Source organism: Danio aesculapii, chromosome 9 (genome assembly GCF_903798145.1).
Source record: "Danio aesculapii chromosome 9, fDanAes4.1, whole genome shotgun sequence".
NCBI classification, from domain to species: Eukaryota; Metazoa; Chordata; class Actinopteri; order Cypriniformes; family Danionidae; genus Danio; species Danio aesculapii.
The window spans coordinates 2,669,126-2,683,707 of NC_079443.1; the positions used below are offsets into that span (position 1 = coordinate 2,669,126).

Here is a 14,582-nt window from a genome sequence, read left to right on the forward strand (position 1 = left end):
ATTTATTTATTTATTTATTTTTAATTATAACAGTCTTTTAATTCTTAATTTTTTTTCATGAATTTTATCTCACCACCAACATTTTTAGTTTAGTTTTTTTTTTTTGTTTGTTTGTTTTTTATTTTAGTTTTGTTTAAACAAATGAACAAATTTTTGATTCTTTTACATTTGTTTTGCTTGAACAAACAAGCAAATTAATTTGTAATAATTTATGATTATTCATTAATTTAGGATTTTTGTTTAGTTTATTTAGTTTTTGTTCTGTTTGAATGTTCAGTTTTTAGGTTTTCATAATTTTTATCTGACCAGCTTTTTTGTCTTGTTTTCTTTGAACACATGAACAAACAAATTTATGATTTTTTCATTTGTTTTGTTTCATTTGGTTTGAACAACCAGCGAATGAATTGATGATTATTTATTAATTTATGATTTTAGTTTAGATTATTCTCTTTTTGTTTTGTCTGAACAAACATAAATTATTCCTAAATTAATCTCATAATTTTTATCTGACCACCAACTTTTTGCTTTGCTTTGTTTTTTTTGAACAAACGAACGAATTTGATTCTTTTAATTTATTTAAGTTTATTTTTGGATTTTTGGATTTTGGATATTTTTGTTTATTTTGGATTAACGAATTTATGATTCTTAAATTATTTTCATGAATTTTGTCAGACCTCCAACATTTTATTTTGTTTTTTTGTTTTGTTTTTACAAACGAACAAATTAATTAACAAATTTATGGTTCTTAAATTTTCATAATATTAATTTGACCACCAACATTTTGTTTTGTTTTGTTTTGTTTTGTTTGAACAAGCAAACGAACAAACTTATGATTCTTAAATTATTATCTGACTGAAAAGATGTGATCATATACCACGAAATTAAAATGTATACATCATCTGAAATCTGAATAAATAATCTTTCCATTGCTGGATGTTTTTTTTACATTTGGACAATATTTGGTTGAGACACGTTGAATATCTCGAATAATATAATCAGTAATTTGCAGAGAATGACAGTCATATCCTGTTGTCAGATATTGGAAAAACAAACCCCTCTTCTGAACTTCCTGTGTCCTGTAGTGGCTTTAGACCTTTAATATCAGTCCTCCGATGAGAAGTTTTAATGCTTAGCAGCCTTTTTAAGGACAGAAACAACTTAGCTTGTCCTTTTCAGCCATAATTATCATATCGTGCAGATATTTTGAAGCTTTTCAGTCCAATAGTTCAAATGTTGGCTCAGTTCATCTGCTTGAATATTTACAGAGTCTTGTGATTCATGAAAAGTTAAAGGTTTTTAAAGTAGTTCCTCCTCAGCTGATGTTTGGGACAGTGAGGGTTGTTGTGTAAGATGTTCTGCTTTAGTACAGTTACCTGCGGCAGTGAGAGAGACGCTGTGTTTCGGTTGCTCCGGGACATTCAGAGCTTGTTTCATGAGCACTTATGTAAGATCAGCTTCCTTACTAAGCAAAGTTTCTCTTCATCGCCGTCTTTACAAAACTAGTTTCTTACACAATGCTTGCAGCGGTGGTCGTAGCATAAATAATGCCTGTTTAAAATGAGCTGAAACAACACAATTCCTGAGTTTCTTTTTTGAGGACATCTTAATTATTTTATGTTTAATCGACTTAAGTTTAGGTTAACTTAAATGATTTGTGTTTGGACAATATGAATGAATTGAGTATCCTGCATTTTTTACATTGCGCTATCTGACCTTAATAGGGCTCATGAGAAATCAACTTTACCTTGAATGTTTGGACACATTAGAGGTCTTTTTTTTTCTCTAATTATTTGTATATTTATATAGTAGTTCTTGTTATAAATTATGTATCTGTGCTCTTCATTATTTGGTAAGAAATAATTTGCTCTCATAATCTTTACTCAAATACCATAACCTTCCCTCGAAGCCACGTTCTTCACTTCCTGGTCACATGGAAGTAATTTAGGGCGGAGCTATCAGTCATTTAGGGTGGGACTGAGTCATTTAGGGTGGGGTTATCAGTCATTTAGGGTGGGGTTATCAGTCATTTAGGGTGGGGTTATCAGTCATTTAAAGAGGGGATACCTGTCATTTAGTCATATAGGGCTATTAGTCATATAGGGCGGAGTTATGTCATTTACACAGGGGCTATTAGTCATTTAAGGAGGTCCTCATCCTTTGGGGTGGGGCTGTCAGTCCTTTAGGGCAGGGCTATCAGTTCTTTAGGGCGGGACTCTCAGTCCTTTAGGGCGGTACTATCAGTCCTTTAGGGCGGGGTTATCAGTCATTTATGGCGGGGTTATCTGTCATTTAAGTTAAGGCTAGCAGTCATTTTGGGGTGGAGTTATCAGTCATTTAAGGAGGGGCTATCAGTCATTTAAAGAGGGGCTACCAGTCCTTTGAGACAGGGCTGTCAGTCCTTTAGGGTGGGGCTAAGTCATTTAGGGCGGAACTATCAGTTCTTTAGGGCAGGGCTATCAGTCCTTTAGGGCGGGGTTATCAGTCATTTAGGGTGGGGTTATCAGTCAATTAAGGTGAGGCCATCAGTCAATTAGGGCGGAGCTATGAGTCATTTAAAGAGGGGCTACCATTCATTTAAGGAGGGGCTTTCAGTCATTTAAGGTGGAGCTATCAGTCATTTAGGGTGGAGCTGTCAGTCGTTTAAGGAGGGGCTATCAGTCATTTAGGGTAAGGCCATCAGTTCTTTAGGGCGGTGCTATCACTGTGTGTGTCTTGTTTCTGCTCTGGATTTGTCCATTCATCAGTTTTTCTTCTTTTTGTTAGCAACGTCCATCTTTAAACAATCCAATCAGTTCCCAAAGAACAAAATAATGCACCCACCCTACTTTTTTTATTCTCATTTCAGGACCATTTCAAGTGCATATACATCACGATAGCGGAAAAAAGAATCTCTTTAAAAGTCTTCATGAAATCTAAATTTACAAAGTTTATTTTGCTAGCACACATGGTGCTGCTTAAAGGATTAGTTCACACAAAATTGAACAATTCTCTTATTAATTACTCACCCTCATGTAGTTCAAATCCCCTGAGACCTTCATTCATGTTTTGAACACAAACGAAGATATTTTAGATGAAATCTGGGAGCTCCCTCATCCTCCATAGACAACAAGCTTCCCGACTCATTCAAGGTGCAGAAAAATGCCAAAAAGCATCCTCAAAACAGACCACATGCCTTCAGTGGGTTTGTGTCCTTGTAAAACAAAACTTATGGCTTAATTATTTACTATTTATTTATATAAATATATGTTCATGTGTGTGTTGTTATATATGTATGTATGTACATATGGTCTATTATATCAAGGGATGGGGCTTTACAGAGGATTTAAGCCACACAAAACTCCCACAAAGCGAAACAAAGTCTGTCAGAAAAGCAGAGCATGCTGTCATGAATAATGAAGTAAAGCATCTTCTCTTGGATAAGGGCACAAAGTCTCATCAATATTTATGGCACACAGACACATCACAAAGTAGGACTGTAATGTGCCACTTCCTGTGATGTCGAAACAGTGTAGATTTCAAACCCAGAGTATAAATATTGCACTAAATAAGGCTCAAATTTGACCAGTTTTCTAATGCAAGTAAAGATTCCCACATGTCAAAGTGTTTCCGGAATATTACGGAATTTTCAAAGGTTTATTCTAGACATTAAAAGTCAGCGGTTTAGTCAGTCAGTCAGTCAGTCCACGTCTTGGAATTATATGGATTTTTTTATTTTATTTGCCATTAATCACAATGTATTTTTTCTCTACCGTGTTGTTTTTTTTATCACATTCTTTCACAACTTTTGCTTTTTGTTTATGTTTAGTCTATTTTTATCATCCCATTTCTATTCCTTCCCAGCTTTTCAACTGACAATCAAATATATTAAAACAGCATAATCAAATTACAGCGAATAAGAAAAACGAAAGGAAGTGAATGAGACAGTAATTCTTGATATTTTTAAGGTCTCTGTGAACAGGAAGTTGCTCAGTACTTTAAAATGCAATATTCGATGTGTCAGACACTAAATAGACGCGTCAATTTTTTAAAATTAAATAATGTAATAATAATCTAACCCAGTGTTTCCCAACCCTGTTCCTGGAGGCACACCAACAGTACATATTCTGAATGTCTCCCTTACCTGACTAATTAACTTCAGGTTTTGGAGTCTCTTCTTATGTTCTAATTAGGTGATTCAGATGTGTTTGATTAGGGAGACATTGAAAATGTGTACTGTTGGTGTGCCTTCAGGAACAGGGTTGGGAAACACTGATCTAACCAGCTAACAGTTAAAATTCAGATAATGAGCGGTGGTTGCCGGTTGGCAAAATGAACCGAAATGAGCATCCCTAGCGCTAGCAAAAACACAACACTCAAATAATGACATTTGCTGTTTGTTCAAACGACTTATTTATAATGAGCTTAAACAACACAAGTTATTTTGATTGTTTTATCTTCAATCCACTTAAATTTGTAAAAAAACTAATGCGCTAATTATTTCCTTCATCTTGTCTCAACACATATTGTTTGTGTGGAACCTATAGCATTTTTATACAGTGCAGGCTTTAATGACATAAATTTCATTTATGCTTGAGCTATGCCTTATCTTTGTTATCTTGTACATGTTATCTTTACTAAAAATGTCAAATGACGGCTTTAATAATATTTAACGCACACTCTGTCAGTTATATTTACCATATCTGTTACATCAAAGTGTTCCTCATGTTGTGGTTCAGTCGGGGCAGACAAAGCCACTGCAGTTCCTCTTGATTGGCTGAGAATGTGTGGACGAGCCAATCAGCTTTGTTGTTTTCATTTGACAGTAGAGAGGCAGAGACTGTGTTTAATGGATAATGTGCTTGTGGTTGTGAGACGGAAACGAGCACTCTGAGGAGCTTCATTGAGTGAGTGAGAGCTGATTTGACGGTTATTTGCCGTTCTGTATTTTGCCATTGTGGAGCCGCCGGCCTCTGTTCACTCTCAATAGGCCTGTTATAAGATTATCACATGGGCAAAAAAAAAAAAGATCCTTCACTCTTTTGTGTCCCTGCTCTTCAACACTGGCCTCAGGAGCGCTTGAGCTAGATTTATGAACGTGTCAGTCTTCAAGTTTTAGGAACAACAAATAATAACTTGATTTTAGTTGATCATTTGGTATCAGAAGTGGCTTATATGAAAGGTAAAGGCCTCTAGATTATGCTTATTTGACCACAATAAAATATAATCATGTCTTGATTTTGAATGATTTCATTAGGACAGTAAGGTCTGACTCTGCTTAGACTAAATTCTGCTCACTGAACCTTCAATAATGTCCAGTATAGAATATGTGGTCATGCTGCAGTGAAAACAGAATGAATATTGTGTCTGACTCCATCATGAGCTTGGAGGACTGCATCCATACATCTCTGCAATGACTCAAATCACTGATTAATAAAGTCATCTGGAATGGCAAAGAAAGCCTTCTTGCAGGACTCCCAGAGTTCATCAATATTCTTTGAGTTCATCTTTAATGCCTCCTCCTTCATCTTACCTCAGACATGCTCAATAATGTTCATGTCTGGTGACTGGGCTGGCCAATCCTGGAGCAGCTTGACTTTCTTTGCTTTCAGGAGCTTTGATGTGGAGGCTGAAGTATGAGAAGGAGCACTATCCTGCTGGAGAATTTGCCCTCTTCTGTGGATTTATAATGCAATGGGCAGCACAAATGTCTTGACACCTCAGGCTGTTGATGTTGCAGATCTCTCTACGCCCCCATACTGAATGTAACCCCAAACCATGATTTTTCCTTCACCAAACTTGACTGATTTCTATGAGAATCTTGGGTTAATGCGGGTTCCTGTAGGTCTTTTCCAAATGAACAACTAGAAGTCAAGTTATTATTTGTTGATCTTACAACTGGGATCAACGACAAAACTTTTGAAATCTGTAAAAGTTTCAGTATAAAGAATACAGTATTTTTCCTTTTTACTGTAAATTACCGTATTTTGTTTATTTATATTCATACACCATTGTTTTGAAGCACTTATATGCACACAACGTAGCTTTCTACACAGACAAATACACAACCATGAGCTGGTGTGGATGGAATAGTCCTGTAATATAAACAACCAATGCTCAACACAAACATCTCAAAGTAATGCAGTAAACACTATATATTAAAATTGCATGTAACATACAACTCTAATGAACATCACTGATGAGGAAAAAACTAAAAACAACCATAATAATGTTGACAAAAAGCATTTTAAAAGTGTCATGCAGGAAATACTGCTAAAGTCAATTCACGGTTAGTAACCGTAAGGAAACTTACTGTTTTTCAGATTTGGATTTTTACTTCAGCATGTTTACAGTTTATTTATTTATTTTTTTACTAGAATTTGTTTTTATAGTGTATTTTGTATTCCTTACGACCAAATGTCCCCACAAGTATAGCAATACCAGTAAATATTAACCTTGTGGTGACTTCTTTTTGGTTTCCATGAGGAAAACGGCTCCTAAATCACACAGAATTTTGATCATGTAAAATGTAGATTGTTTCCTGTAAGGATTTGGGTAGAGTGATAAAACATACAGTCTGTACAGTAGAAACATCATTGCATCTTTGAGAAGTCCCCATAAAGATAGCTATACACGTGTGTGAGTAAACTGGGGTCTGTGAGTGTGCTTGATTGTCAACCATGATTATTTCTGACTTCTCTTCTGAAAGCCGCAGGGCTCATTAAATCAAGCAAAAGAAGTCTGACATTTGTGGAACAGACGGAGATCCAGAGCTTCATCCAGATCAACAGTCGATGACATGCGCGTGGACCCTATAGTGAAATATTCTAGAAATGTGGCTGCGTTAATTCAGGTTAGGTCCACAACTCAATTATTATTTTTTTTAGCAGTAATATTAAAGGGAAAGAACTGCATAAATTAGTTTTGAGGATTATTTTGGGTAAACTATCCTTTTAACAAGTTTCACAGCAAATCACTGTACTAATTAGCATTAACACACACTGGCATTAACATACACTGTGATCTGACTATTGAAACTAATGCTTCACACCAGTTTGAGCCTCTCTTTAAACTCATTAGGGCATCCCATACACTGATTAAGTGTTCAGACTTTAATGTATTGGCGTTTGTTTACAGCTACACCTTCAAGCTTTAATCTGTTGTCAACTGCAAATGAATTATTTGGGAAAATCTTTCGACTAATTTAAAGGTCTGTCTGAATGAATTTAGTCCTAATGAAAGGATGAAAGGGACTACAGAATGATGGGATGTGTTTTAGATACTTGAGTAACGTTCACTGTGATGAAGAATGGGTTAAAACGCTGCTCTGTCTCCAGTGCGTGTGTGTCTGTCCTTGCTCTGCTGTCATGCGGGGGAGACGGGAACGAAAGAGTTGCATAACACAATCGATCAGCAGGACACTGTGTGACACTTAGAGGAAGCGAACAAGAAATTTTGTGTGTGTGTGTGTGTGTGAGAGAGAGAAAGATTCTAAGGTACATTGCGTATCCAAGATAACTCTTATTATTTCTCAGTTTTTATAACAACAAAAATTATTGCAAGTTATCTCTAAAAATAATGTTTGTTTGGGCATTTAGGGACATTTTGTCTTGAAAATATGAGCTTAAAGACTCGCACTATACCTATTTTTGACAGTCTCCGCCTCCTGAATCCTACATTTTAATACAAGTCTAATTTTCAAGTGTGCGAAACATCTGTTTTCACTTTTAATAAGTTTTAAAGGGGGTGTAATGTAGGTTTGCGAACATAAACAGCATCTCTGAATGTAAGTTCAGTGCTGGATTTGGTTAAACTCCTCAAAGGAGCAGCTCCAACCATAATAGAAGAAGCTGTGGATTGTGAGCCGAACCTTTGAGTGTTTTTATTTGTTAAAATTGATCAATTACATGCACACTTTCTAGCGTTAATGGTATGTTGTAGTAAGGATGTAAACGAGGATGTAAACAACAGGAAATGCTGGGGAATATTTAACCGTCGAACCGCTGTAAACAGCCACAATCGTCAGCAGCGCTGCAGTGTCTCTCTATGCAGACGCTTTCCCTGCATTCTACATCTCAGATAATGAACTCGCAAAAGATATGTGGACACTTCATATTACTTACACATGCTTATTCTGAATATATGTAAAAGACACTTGTTTATTTTAGAGAGAAGGCGTGAGGTTCAGCTGTGTGCTCTTTATTTTCTGTCTGATTCAGTCTCAAACTGATACGGCTAACAGCTACTCTGACTGACAGTATTTAGACAGTGCAAAAGCACGTGCTAGGGGCGTGACGCTTTTCCAGGTGATGTGGAGACAATCCGCGAATCGGAGACCATTATGTTAGCTGACCAATCAGAGCCTCTTGAGGGCGGGTCTTTCAGAGGAACCAGGAAATATGACCGTTGTTTTCATGCAAGCGGAGTAGCAGTATATAATCAGTAAGATATATGAAAAAATAACGTCATTTTCTACAAATGAAGCATGAGCACACATTGCCTTGCATCTTATAAACACAACCAAGCCTTATAAATACACTCTGGACCAGCCCTTTAAAATGTAATTTATTCATCTGAGCTTAAATTTCCTGGAATGTACAGTTGAAATCAGAATTAATAGTCTCCCTGAATTATTAGCCCCCCTGTTTATTTTTTCCCCAGTTTCTGTTTAATGGAGAGAAGATTTTTTTCAACAAATTTCTAAACATAATAGTTAATAACTTATCTCTAATAACCAAGTGACATTAAAGTGACATTTAAAGGCTTAACTAGATTAATTAGGTTAACTAGGCAGATTAAGGCAATTAGGCAAGTTATTGTATAACTTGGTTTGTTCTGTAGACAGTCGAAAAAAAAATTGCTTAAAGGGGCTAATAATATTGACCAGAAAATGCTTTTATTCTAGCCAAAATAAAACAAATAAGACTTTCTCCAGAAGAAAAAATATTATCAGGCATACTGTGAAAATGTCCTTGCTCTGTTAAACATCATTTGAGAAATATTTAAAAAAGAAAATAAAAATCAAAGGGGGGCTAATAATTCTGACTTACTCTGTATATATTCTAGTTTGTTTGAACATTATTGCAGTATGATTCAATGAAACGTCTCTGATTTGTATCTGGGTTTACACCAGTTTTAAAGCTCTCTCTCTCTCTGCATGTTGTGCAGCAATAAAGATGATGATGGTGTGGCTAAAAACCTGCCTCTTCCTTCCGGTTTGCGATTATTCCTCATATATGGAAGGTTTGATGGCCTGCGCTGTGATTATGCATCACCGTGTCCTTATGTAACGTTATATAACATCATAACCACCCACATCACTGCGAGAGTTCAGACTCTTGCTCAAACTTCAGAGTGTGTTTCAGGCCAGCGCTGGAATTAAGCCCTTTTAATGATTCAAAGCCATGTTTAAACTCTATATCGCAGATATCTGGATGACGCTCAGAGATAGATGGAGGATATAGAGGGACAGGAAATGAGGTCAGGTCATTATGCAAACTCAAGAGCGCCTTTAAAACATTTTACATAACCGTTTTCAGTCCTTTGCGTGGTATGGCTTTGCTTAAACGAGGCTTGTGTTCATGAGAAGAAGTGGGTGATGCTGATAAAAGGCACATTCATGGCCAATGCCAATTCTGCTTGCTGTTTTGAGATTAAGTGAGTTACAGTGTAAATATCAGAACTCAAAACTTCCTGTTCAGCCCAAAGAGAGCATTTGTTTTACTCTTTACTCGACAAAAGGTATCAATTAAAACTCACATTTAAGTCTTAAGATTAGCATAGTGTATTTTAAAAGGCACCTATAACGCAAAGTCAAGTTTTGTAAGCAGTTTGGACTGAAATGTGTGTAGTATAGTGCAGTGTTTCCCAACCCTGTTCCTGAAGGCACACCAATGACTTCCTAATCAAACACACCTGAATCACCTAATTAGAACATAAGATGAGATAAAAAAACCTGAAGTTTATTAGTCAGGTAAGGGAGACATCCAAAATATGTACTGTTGGTGTGCCTCCAGGAACAGGGTTGGTAAACACTGGTATAGTGTGTTAGCAGTCATATTGGACTGATATAAACCATAGACTGTAAAATATATGGACGGAGTATCCGTGACGTCACCCATAGGTTTCTGAACACTGCAAATGAAGCTACAAGTAGGCGCGGCCAACCGTCGCCATTTTGTTCGCACGTCATCGCACCCACGGCGGGATACCAAACAAGGGCAAAGAGGCGGAGAGTGAGCGGAGCTACAGACACCTGCTGGCACTTTGCTTAGACCTGGCAGACAGACTTTACTTTGGGAGAAACGCTTGATACTCTATTACCTGCGACTCGTTTGTGTCCTGACCACATGTGCTTGGCTGTACACTATATCAATAAAGTGTTAAGACTTTTAGGTGCTGTAACACATTGAGCCACTAAACATTGTTCTTATGACGTTTTTCTACAAGAGGAAAACGCGAATTACTTCCAAACACTTCAGATATAGTGTGTGTTAGTAAATGCAGGACTATTGATAAAATCCAGGCATAACACTGTATGATAACGCTTCAGATGACTGTTCTAGAGCCTACAGCTAATCAATCTGTCACATTCTGGAGTGCTTTACGGGTCTAAAGAAAAATATAAATGATCTTAAATAAAACAAATACATTTATAGAGATGGTGTATAAGTATATAACTTTACTCACATGGGAAACGGAGGCCACGTGAATGGTTTGTGAGCACAATTAAGCGCACACAGCGTCCCATATCATCTGATAATTGTAAGAAATGAGTCCAAAAGGCAGCTGACTGTGTAAAGCCACGTAAAACAACACAAAAATAGGATGAATATGCCGAGATCAGTGGCTAATCTGCCGGATTCAGCTGAGGTGAAGTGACGGCGACCAGTGAGACCTAGCTGTCACTCAAGTGGCCACGCCCTTAATTATGCAAAGTTAATATAACCTAATATAAAGGAAATGGATAAGTAATAAAAAAATTCACCCCCTCACAGTTGTCATGGAGGGTAATATTAGCTATATGAACCAAAATGGTTCTTTGTACCAGGCTGTAAACACCTGTTTTTCTGCTGTAAAGTTGGCCTTTCTAACAGTGGGCTCAATTGCAATTTGCTCTATTATGGAGCCAGGACTAGCGGAATTTTGATGAATTGCAGTTTCAGTTACTCTGGTATGTTGCACACTGGTGGTGGAGTGGGGAGACCCCCCTTATAATTGTGAAGGGTTTTGTGTGTATGGCCATACAGGATAGATACGCTATATAAATACACACATTACATTACATCACATTATTACTAATCCATAATAAACATTCCTGTAAAAGTGATGTTGCGTCTTCAGTTTCTTTAGTAACCTCAAGTTAATAGGGTCAGATTAGGGAGACATCCAAAAAATGAACTGTTGGTGTGCCTCCAGGAACAGGGTTGGGAAACACTGGTCTACAGAACAAACCATCATTAAACAATAACTTGCCTAATTACCCTAACCTGCCTAGTTAACCTAATTAACCTAGTTAAGCCTTTAAATGTCACTTTAAGCTTTATAGAAGTGTCTTGAAAAATATCTAGTCAAATATTATTTACTGTCATCAAAGATAAAATAAATCAGTTATTAGAGATGAGTTATTAAAACTGTTATGATTAGAAATGTGTTGAAAAAAATCTGCTCTCCATTAAACAGAAATTGGGGGAAAAATAAACAGGGGGCTAATAATTCTGACTTCAACTACATACTAGAGTTAATGGCGATTCATTCCGCTGTGGCGACCCCTTGACTAACACGGACTAAACCAGAGAAAAGGGAGCGGTTGTACAGTCTTCAACAGTAACATTTGTATGAAACTGAACTGAATCAGTTTTAATTTACCTAGACCTACATCAGCAGTCTACCACTAGAATTCAGAAGAGATGTGATGAAATGAGAGGAAGCAGAATTATCTGAACGCAGCTGCTGCTACAGCTCACAAGACACACATTGCGTGTTAGCACCGGTTGTGAATAATAATGGACCTCCCCTGACCACTTGTGATGGGATTGATGAAAACCCAAACCCAGGTGGACACAAGGCCACAGATCAGCAGATGTTGCCAGATTGTGTCTGTGTGTGTGTGTGTGTTTTCTTCAGACTCTCTAGGCTAATATGGGGAAAGATCTTGTTTTGTGTGTGTGTGTGTGTGTGTGTGTGTGTGTGTGTGTTAGTCTTGCTCCAGCAGATGGACTGTCATTTGTGGAAAGGAAACAGCCTTGAATTATCCATTCTTCGCCCGTTTATGACCAGACGCATTTCTGAGAAAGCAAAAAGATCAATCTTGTCAATTAGAGCTCAGACAGAAAGCGCACTTCCTGCCAGACCCCAGCATGCATTGCGTTCTGGAACCGCAGTCTTCAAATGCGCGCGGGGAGAGTTTGTATATCAGAAATGCTGCCGTGTGTGAATTCACCTGACACAGGTGCCCAGTCACAGTACGGAGGCTCCAAAGGGTCGGCTGGGGAACGGGCACGGCTGGAGATTTGGCGTTTCATCTCGGCTCCTGCAGTTGCACATTCTCTGCCTGTGTTTGGCTTATTGATCTGGAAGCCAGCAGGCGGGAGGACTCCATTTGGGCTCTTTACTGGAGTGAATTGAAGTCCTGTGGTATTGATCAAAGGGAAACGCGTGCCGGCGTGTCTGAATCCAGCATACGGCTTTCAGCAGAGGATGAACAGTCCAGCTGAGATGAGAGAGAGGAAGAGTCCATTCGATATGATTAAAGTTCAGCTCAAACTGCGCGCTGAAGAGTTCACTTCTGAAGGGCTTCCAATTGGAGCTGGATAAATATGGCAGAAATTTAACATCACGGTACATTTTTTAAAATTTTGGTCAATATGATATAGTTCTAAAATCAATATTATATTTAAATGCTAGGGCTGGGATGATATATTAATTTGCTGATTCAATACTATCCCAAAACTTCAGATTTTTACTTTAGATTTTCACGGATGTTTACTGTATGATGACCGAAATGGCCTTAAACACCCAGAAGGCACAAGACGTCAGATTGACGTTGTACCCCAATGTCATAGGGATGTCGCATTTTGTTTGGAAATGAAAATCAGTTTGACGTCAGAACTCATTGACAGGCCAACGTCAGTGTCCAATGTCCAACCTAAAGTCAACCAAATATTAATGCATAATGACGTTACAGCTTGACCTTGTGTGGGCATTACTGCAGCAATCAGATTTTGGATTTTGGTTGCCATACCTGACGAATAAATGTCAGTATCTGACATCAATATGATGTTGGTTTAAGATGTTGGTTCGACGTTGGATTATGGTCAGTTTCTAACTACCTAAAATCGACCAAATATCAACGTCATTGTTGGACATCAAAATAATGTTGTCCTTAGATGCTGGCTAGATGTTGAATTTTGGTCACCTGACGTCAAAAACCTAAATCAAACCTAATATTAACGTCTCATGATGTTGTGTGCCTGCTGGGCTATAACTAAACGCACTACAGAATGTTACGTTTACACACATCCACAAATTACATGCAAACGCATCAGCTTTTTACAGGGTAATACTTTTTAAAATTTAAAAGGTCTTTCATTATAAAGCTGCCATTTATGTCAAAATATCAGAAATGTTCTTAAGTCATATAACCGTTATCAAATTATTTTGAGATTGTTTTGATGTTGAATTATGGTCCAGCTGTAATGTGCATTAAGGTCATTATTTTTAATTTTTAAATAAAATAGCATTTTATTTTAAAAATGACAACTGTTAGCCCTTAAATGGGCTATTGTGAGAGATTGTGAGAGACCTTAAATGAGATTTTGGGACAGACTGAAGTGGAGGTAATGTAGGCAGTGTTGTTGATCAATGCCATGCAGAGCATCAGGCAGATATCAGATAATTAATCATCCTGGCCAATAAATCAGTGTATCACTGACGTACAGTATAATAATAGCACATAAACACAGACACTGCTTACACATAATCTCTGTCTGATCTTTTTGGGAATCATCCAGAGTCATTTGGCTGATGCTGTCACTGTGATTTATGAAGGAGAGTCTGCTGTGTGTGTTAGTGTGTGTATGTGTGTGAGCGAGAAGACACATGTGCATGTATGAAATTGGAAGTTGATTTAATTACACACAGAACAAGTTCAGACCTGGTGAATCCCAGCATCCAATAAGAAATTTATGAATTATAATAATAATAAAATAATAATAAATGTATTAGTCATACTATGTATGTGTATATATATATATATATATATATATATATAAATAAATCTCAATATGATTTTTCCTCCCAAGTTGCGCATCCCTAATTCCCAGTGTGGGCTGTTTGTGCCGCATCCGTGCTTTTATTAGAGGAGTGTGTGAGCTCAGAGCTGATCCGTGACTCATTCACCTCTCATTACCGTCCCACTCCTTATCTTCCCCCACGCGCACTCGCTCTCTCACTCCTTATCTCACTCTATCAGCCTCTCTCTCTCTGCCCACTCATGAACTGGATTGGTCGGTTGGTTGCTGAAGAGGCGGGGCCAGCTCGGCTGTGATTGGCTGGTTTGAGCTGTGTAAATCAGTCGTTGGGTCTCTCTCTCTCTCTCTCTCTCT

At 37.5% G+C, this 14,582-nt stretch overlaps 1 protein-coding gene across 1 annotated transcript in view; it reads left to right on the top strand.

Annotated features, from left to right (window-relative positions):
* The window catches only part of chn1 (chimerin 1), a 90,390-nt gene that overhangs the window by 39,270 nt on the left and 36,538 nt on the right, over positions 1–14,582 (top strand). The gene's annotated exons all lie outside the window — the stretch shown is intronic.